Here is an 8,519-nt window from a genome sequence, read left to right as displayed (position 1 = left end):
TAGGCAAAGGAAAAATGGACCAGGGTTATTGCTATCTGGCACCCCCTGCTGGAATGTGTATGTGTGCGAATGTCTGGTAAGTAAGGGATGGAGCTCAGTTCTGATGCCCCTCAGTGCAGATGGCCTGCCAACACTCAAATGTCAAGATTCACCATGAAGAATGAATATAAGGCTGAGGAACCACAAGACTACCAGTACCAATGGAATTTTACCATATAATCAATCCTTGAAGTGCATAATTTGGGGAGGGACGGTAGATCAATGCAGCCAATGTAAAAATGGATTGAAGATTTCCTGTGTTCGGTAGTGGAGTAATGGATTATCTAGCTGGACAATCTGTCTTGCTTCATGTTCATTCTAAATTCAGTGCAGCTGTTCCTGGTTTAGACAGTGGAAAAACCAAGGCCAACAGCACTGACCTATTTTCTGTAAGAAGAGAAAAAACACTTTGAGCCTCTTGTATGGTTAGATTAGAATTATCCAATTTAATACCTAACTTAGATTGTTTTTACTCTGCTTTCCTTGATCTCCCCCAGAATTTGGCACATTTTCAGTTTTTCAATGTTGGAAATGTTATTTTTTAGTTAGCTGGAATTTGTCTGAAATTCTGACCAAGAATGAAAATAATTTCCTTCATGTTTCATTTTTTAATCAAGAATAATAAAATTTAGGTCATCAAATCCCTGAACCATTGTAAACAGACAGTATGGTCATGGCGTAGAAAATCTTAACTTTTCTATTTAATGTTAATTTTCACACTCAGGACACCCTCAGTCGTGTTGTGTGGCACTACCACTGAGATAGATCGAGGCCAGATCTAGCAGCCCAAAACTCAGCATTGCATGAGGGCAGTGGGCCATCAGCTGCAGCAGAATTGTATTCCACCACAACCTAACCCCTTGGCCTCGCATATCCCTCACTCCTCCATCGCCATCAAGCCAAATGACCTACCCTGGTTCAATGAGGAGCAGAACCAGATGTACCCGAAAATGGTGAAGGTACAACATAGTTCTTTGGCCACTGGAAGGAGGCGATTGAGGAGGATTCTCGCGATGATCTTTCCTGTGGCGGACAATAGGGAAATCCCTCTAATTTCCGCAGTCGGACCCATCTCCTTTCTTGAAGATGGTCACAATTACTCCTCCCTGAGTCTCAATGCGGCTTCCGCCCATCAAGAGGCACAATGGACATGATCTTTAGTCCGCGACAAGTCCAGGAAAAGTGCAGGGAGCAGCATCAACCTCTGTGCTTGACCTTCTTCGATCTCGCAAAGGCCTTCGACTCTGTCAACCGTGAGGGATTGTGGAGCATCCTCCTCAAGTTCAGCTGCCCGCAGAAATTCGTCACCATTCTCCGCCTGCTCCACGATGACATGCAAGCCATGGTCCTCACCAACGGATCCACCATAGACCCAATACGAGTGCAAACCGGAGTCAAGCAGGGCTGCTTCATCGCACCAATGCTCTTCTCCATCTTCCTCGCTGCAACACTCCACCCCATCACCATGAAGCTCCCCGCCAGAGTGGAGCTAACCTACAGGACAAGCGGAAAACTGGTCAACCTTCGACGTCTCCAGGCCAGAACCAAGATCACCCCAACTTCTGCCATTGAGCTGCAGTACGCAGACGACGCCTGCGTGTGCACACACTCAGAGGCCGAGCTACAAACTATCGTCGACACATTCACCGAGGCGTATGAGAGAATGGGCCTCAGGCTAAACATCCGGAAAACAAAGATCCTCTACCAACCCGCTCCTGCCACACAACACTTGTCCCCCGACCATCAAGACCCATGGTGAGCCTCTGGACAGCGTGGATCATTTCCCATACCTCGGAAGCCTCCTCTCGGCGCGAGCAGACATCAACAATGAAATTCAACATCAACTCCAATGTGCCAGTGTAGCCTTCGGACACCTGAGGAACAGAGTGTTCGAAGACCAAGACCTCAAATCCAGCACCAAGCTCATGGTCTACAGAGCAGCCGTGGTCCCCGCCCTCCTGTACGCATCAGAAACATGGACAATGAACAGCAGTCCCTCAAATCCCTGGAGAGATATCACCAACGTTGCCTCCGCAAAATCCTGCAAATCCACTGGCAGGATAGGCATACCAACGTGGGCATTCTCTCCCAGGCTAATATCTCCAGTATCGAGGCACTGGTCACGCTCAACCAGAACAAATCCAATCCAGCCAATTACCGCCCCATCAGTCTACTCTCAATCATCAGCAAAGTGATGGAAGGTGTTGTTGACAGTGCTATCAAGCGGCACTTACTCACCAATAACCTGCTCACCGATGCTCAGTTTGGGTTCCGCCAGGACCACTCGGCTCCAGACCTCATTACAGCCTTGGTCCAAACATGGTCAAACAAAAGAGCTGTATTCCAGAGGTGAGGTGAGAGTGACTGCCCTTGACATCAAGGCAGCATTTGACCGAGTGTGGCACCAAGGAGCCCTAGTAAAATTGAAGTCAATGGGAATCAGGGGAAAACTCTCCAGTGGCTGGAGTCATACCTAGCACAAAGGAAGATGGTGGTGGTTGTTGGAGGCCAATCATCTCAGCCTCAGGACATTGCTTCAGGAGTTCCTCAGGGCAGTGTCCTAGGCCCAACCATCTTCAGCTGCTTCATCAATGACCTTCCCTCCATCATAAGGTCAGAAATGGGGATGTTCGCTGATGATTGCACAGTGTTCAGTTCCATTCGCAACCCCTCAAATAATGAAGCAGTCCGAGCCCGCATGCAGCAAGACCTGGACAACATCCAGGCTTGGGCTCATAAGTGGCAAGTAACATTCGCACCAGATAAGTGCCAGGAAATGACCATCTCCAACAAGAGAGAGTCTAACCATCTCCCCTTGACATTCAACGGCATTACCATCGCCGAATCCCCCACCATCAACATCCTGGGGGTCACCATTGACCAGAAACTTAACTGGACCAGCCATATAAATACTGTGGCTACGAGAGTAGGTCAGAGGCTAGGTATTCTGTGGTGAGTGACTCACCTCCTGACTCCCCATAGCCTTTCCACCATCTACAAGGCACAAGTCAGGAGTGTGATGGAATACTTTCCACTTGCCTGGATGAGTGCAGTTCCAACAACACTCAAGAAGCTCGACACCATCCAGGACAAAGCAGCCCGCTTGATTGGCACCCCATCCATCACCCTAAACATTCACTCCCTTCACCATCGGTGCACAGTGGCTGCAGTGTGTACCATCTACAGGATGCACTGCACCAACTCGCCAAGGCTCCTTTGACAGCACCTCCCAAACCCACGACCTCTACCACCTAGAAGGACAAGAGCAGCAGGCACATGGGAACAACACCACCTGCACGTTCCCCTCCAAGTCACACACCATCCCGACTTGGAAATATATCGCCGTTCCTTCATCGTCGCTGGGTCAAAATCCTGGACCTCCCTTCCTAACAGCACTGTGAGCGAACCTTCACCACACGGACTGCAACGGTTCAAGAAGGCGGCTCACCACCACCTTCTCAAGGGCAATTAGGGATGGGCAATAAATGCCGGCCTCGCCAGCGACGCGCACATCCCATGAATAAATTTTTAAAAAAGCTGCGATGGGCGGGACACATGCCCAGCACAAGATTCCCTAAATAAGTGCTCTACTTCGAGCTCCGCAATGGCAGGCAATCACTCGGAGGGCAGAGAGGAAACGCTATAAGAACACTCCCAAAGCCTCCCTAAAAAAATGCAACATCCCCACCAACACGTGGGAATCGCTTGCCCTAGAACGCCCAAACTGGAGAAGAAGCATCCACGAAGGCGCCAATCACCTTGAGCGTCACCATGTGGAGCACGTGGAGGCCAAGTGTAAGCAACGGAAAGAGCGCGCAGAATCCAGAGCGTCTCACCCACCCGCCTTATTAAACACTACCTGCCCCACCTGTTGCAGAGTCTGTGGCTCCAGGACTGGACTATTCAGCCACCGCAGAACCCACCCTCCCGGAGTGGAAGCAAGTCATCCTCGACCCTGAGGGACTGCCAAAGAAGAAGACAACATAGTTATGATAAACTGTGAAAGCAGCATGCTATAGTCCAAGCTAAGCAATCCCATAACTAATGGATCAGGTCAAAGTTCTGCAGCCCAGCCACATCCAGTCGTGAATGGTGATGGACAATTAACTAACAGGAGGAGGAGGCTCCACATACATCCCCATCCTCAATGATGGCAGTGCCCAGCGCTTGAGTGTAAAAGACAAGGCTGAAGCTTTTACAATTATTTTCAGCCAGAAGTGCTGCGTGGATGATCCTTCTCTGCCTCCTCCTGAGGTCCCCACCATCATATACCAGTCTTCAGCCAATTCGATTAACTCCATGTGACATTAATAAACCATTGAGTGCTCTGGACACAGCAAAGGCTACGGGCCCCAACAGCATCTTGGATGTAGTGTTGAAAACCTGTGCTTCAGAACTAGCAACAACAGTATATCTGCATGACGATGTGGAAAATTGCCCAGGTATGTCTGCCTACAAAGAGCCACAATTTCCTCCAGTTAAACATCGGGAAGATCGAAGCCATCGTCTTCAGCCCCAGCCGCAAACTCTGTACCCCCCGTCGCCGATTCCATCCCCTTCCCAAGCCACTGCGTCAGGTTGCAGCCAACTGTTTGCAACCTCAGCATCCTATTTGTGTGTGTGTGTGAGAGAGAGAGAGAGAGAAAGAAAGATGTATCCTGGAAGCTGTAGTTTTTAACCTCTCCTTATCACATGACTACCAGGCAAGAAAATTACAAATAGTCACAGGAAAAAAGAGCTTCAAAAATGGAATAGTTTAATTCTGATCTAAAGTCAGATTCACGATTCTAAGGATTAATCCCTAAGATCCAACATTTTTTTTGACAGGAAAAAGCCTGGAAACACTGGAACAAATGAGGACTAGGTATTTTAATGACCTCTTCTGAAATGAGAGAGGCCAGACATCGAAACTGTTATCTATATTAGTTTGAGACAATGGGGAGATTGTTAACATATCTCAAACCTTCCAGTGACATTCACATATGTAGGCCCCGATATTTATGGTGAGGGAGCATGTTTGCAGGCAGAAACCCGGAAATCCCAGGGACACGGAGGTCCTGCTGAATTTAAGGACAGGACCTCATTATCATTTTTAATTCCATTTCGTGCTCTGCAGCCGGCTCGATTGAAAGCTTGCTGGCTGCCAGCGGGAAAGCCTGAGGTAGAAGGCCACAGCTGGGCACCGGCAATCGGGAGGGAGGGAGGTATCGTGGGGCAGGAGGGAGAGTGGGGTTGGCAGATCGTGGGGCGGAAGGCTCAGGATCACGGGTTTGGGGGTGGTGGGGGTCGGCCGATCGCAGCAGCGAGGAGAGGCCGCGATTGGCAGAAGGTTTGCTTGAGGGACCGGGGGGGGGTGCACTCCTGCTCCTCCTGGCTCACAAGCAGTGCCGGAAAAGCACTTAACTGCTTGACCCACTGCTCCCGTCTTCATTTAACTGCCAGGTTTCCCAAGCTCTGGGAAACCTGTCCAGCAACTTTTACATTTAAATCAGGCTCCCAACTGCACTGATTTAAATATTATAATGAGGTGTTCCGCCTCTCGAGGGCAGGACACAGTCAAGGCACGCAACGCACCACTGTAAAAATGGCAATGGACGCATACGCTGCGGGTTGGGGTCGCATTCCATGATTTTTTATTTTCAACTCCTCCTTCCCCGACCCTCTCTAGCCTGTCGTGGGGAGGGGGTTAATATCGTCCCCGTAATGTCAGCACAGCAGGAGTTGGGCTGAACATGCCACGTAGATGCTATGGGTGGGGGAGATTTCTGGGCTACGGTGGGGAAAGAGAGAGATTGATTTCTTTAAGCGCTAGTCAGAAAAGTTCTGATGAAAGGTCATCGACCTGAAACGTTAACTCTGTTTCTCTCTCCACAGATGCTGCCTGACCTGCTAAGTGTTGCCAACATTTTCTGTTTTTATTTGAGAAAGGTATATTTAACTCACTAAGAGGGGAAGTGTGGTTTGCTTTGTTATTTTTTATGTTACAAGGAGCATTACAAAATTAATTAAAATTCACTGTAATTGTTATTTTGTTCATATATTACATGTAAAAAAAAAATCAGCCTGTTGATTTAAATTAGCCTCATCTCACTACAGTGTTCATCTGCCACCTTGCAAAGATAGAAGGAATGCACTTGGGGCTCATGTAAGATAACAGTATCCAGTTCATCGAACAAAGAGTTTTCATCATTATGATTCCTGGGTCATCCTGTTGTACGACTAGATATTGGCCAGTAAAAGTAAACTCCTGATCATAAGGTAATGTAAGGGGTTCTCTCATGGGTCAGACTAGGTGACACTGATACCAAATTGAACACTGGTGGCTAGCTGCCTGGGATACTGATTTTCACCAGTGGCATAAAAGTGATTTAAAACATTTATAATTTAAAACAGAGGTAGGGATATTTTAAAATGTCTTCCATATCAAAAGAAGTAGAATTTGAGATCGTTCGTTTAGCAGCTGACGAAAAAGTGAAAGGAAGAGTTTCAACTCCAAGAGCACAAATTTCAACTGGAGTTAGAGTGACACAGCTAAACCAAAGAGCAACACCAACAGGAAAAAAGAGAAGGAATGACAGATTTGAGGCCAACAGCAAGAAGAAAGAGCATCGCCATGGCCTTAAACTGTCAGAGAAAAGTGCATCAACAGCGAGTCCAGTAAGTGAGGTTGCAGAATACTTTGCCCATAATTTTGTTAAATTGAATCTGTTTCCAAATTTTTAAGAGGGAGATGGAATTGATACTTTTATTCGGGCGTTTGAATTGATAGCTTGTCACCTAGTAATATTCACATAGATAACATCAGAGGGCTCTTTCTCACACAGCATAGCAGGGGTCGGACTGAACAGGCCATGTAGGTGCTATGGGTAGGGGAGGTTTTGGATTCAAAGTGGTAGGTTTATTTGGCAGCTCAATTGGCTAATCCTCATGATGTGGAGATGCCGGTGATGGACTGGAGTTGACAATTGCAAACAATTTTACAACACCAAGTTATAGTCCAACAATTTTATTTGAAAATCACAAGCTTTCGGAGGCTTCCTCCTTCCTCAGGTGAATGTCAAGAAATCCTCAAACCTTTCGCATTTATAAATCACAGAACAATACCTGGTGATTACAGATAATCTTTCCAACTGCCCGTTGCCAAGGCAATCAAAGTGTTCAGACAGAGAGGTGTTACCTACAGGGCCACCGAATACACAAACAAAAAAAAAACAGAGAGAGAGAGAGGCAGAAACATAGAAACATCCGGAAGGAAGAGAAAGACAGCAAATGACCCGTTATATTAAAAACAGATAACTTTTGTTCGCTGGTGGGGTTACGTGTAGCGTGACATGAACCCAAGATCCCGGTTGAGGCTGTCCTATAAATGCGAAAGGTTCGAGGATTTCTTGACATTCACCTGAGGAAGGAGGAAGCCTCCGAAAGCTTGTGATTTTCAAATAAAATTGTTGGACTATAACTTGGTGTTGTAAAATTGTTTACAATTGGCTAATCCCCAGACATGGAGAACTGGGGGAAGTTCAGAGTTCAATTCTTTGGCCTCCCGTCCAGCTACGTAAGGAGAGAGAGAAACATTTTCTGGAGAAACAGGAAATCACAAAGAAAGAGACACCTCCTTAGGGTGGTGCCAACTAGATTCAAGGAGAATGCCAGTCAGGAAAGTGTGGTTTGCTTTGTTATTTTCTATGTTGCGTGGAATATTACAAAATAAGTTAAAATCCACTGTAATCGTTATTCTGTTCATTCATTATATATTAAATACACCAGCTTGTTTATTTAAATAGACTTTGTCTCACTAGAGTGCTCAAATTTTCCATTTTTCTGAAGATAGGAGAAACATACATGAGTCGTGCAAGCTAACAGTAGCCAGTTTACATAACAAGGGATTTTCTTTGTTATGACCACTAAATCACGCTATCATATGACTGCATAATGGACAGTAAATCTTAAGGGATGTGGAAATCATAATTGTTTACAGGAGAGACTAATGACATTAAACCTGAGAGGATATCTAGTGCAGACTTGAAATTAATAAGTTTGATTTTTTTCCAGCATTTTATATATTTTAAGCTGTTAATTAACATTTCTGAGCTAAAGGTTTTTTGTGTCACTGAGGGGCTCTAAGGTTTGTACCAAGAGCAATGGAAAAGTTTGTGAGGTGCTTTCAGACATAGCAGTTCAAATCAGTCACTTGCACCATGGTGATGAGTGGGCGGACGTATGAGGAGAGGTTGAGTAGATTGGGACTCTACTCATTGGAGTTCAGAAGAATGAGAGGCGATCTTATTGAAACATATAAGATTGTGAAGGGGCTTGATCGGGTGGATGCGGTAAGGATGTTCCCAAGGATGGGTGAACTAGAATGAGGGGGCATAATCTTAGAATAAGGGGCTGCTCTTTCAAAACTGAGATGAGGAGAAACTTCTTCACTCAGAGGGTAGTAGGTCTGTGGAATTTGCTGGCCCAGGAAGCTGTGGAAG

The sequence above is a fragment of the Heptranchias perlo genome, chromosome 4, assembly GCF_035084215.1.
Source record: "Heptranchias perlo isolate sHepPer1 chromosome 4, sHepPer1.hap1, whole genome shotgun sequence".
Classification (NCBI taxonomy): domain Eukaryota; kingdom Metazoa; phylum Chordata; class Chondrichthyes; order Hexanchiformes; family Hexanchidae; genus Heptranchias; species Heptranchias perlo.
Note: the sequence above shows the minus strand (reverse complement) of the source record.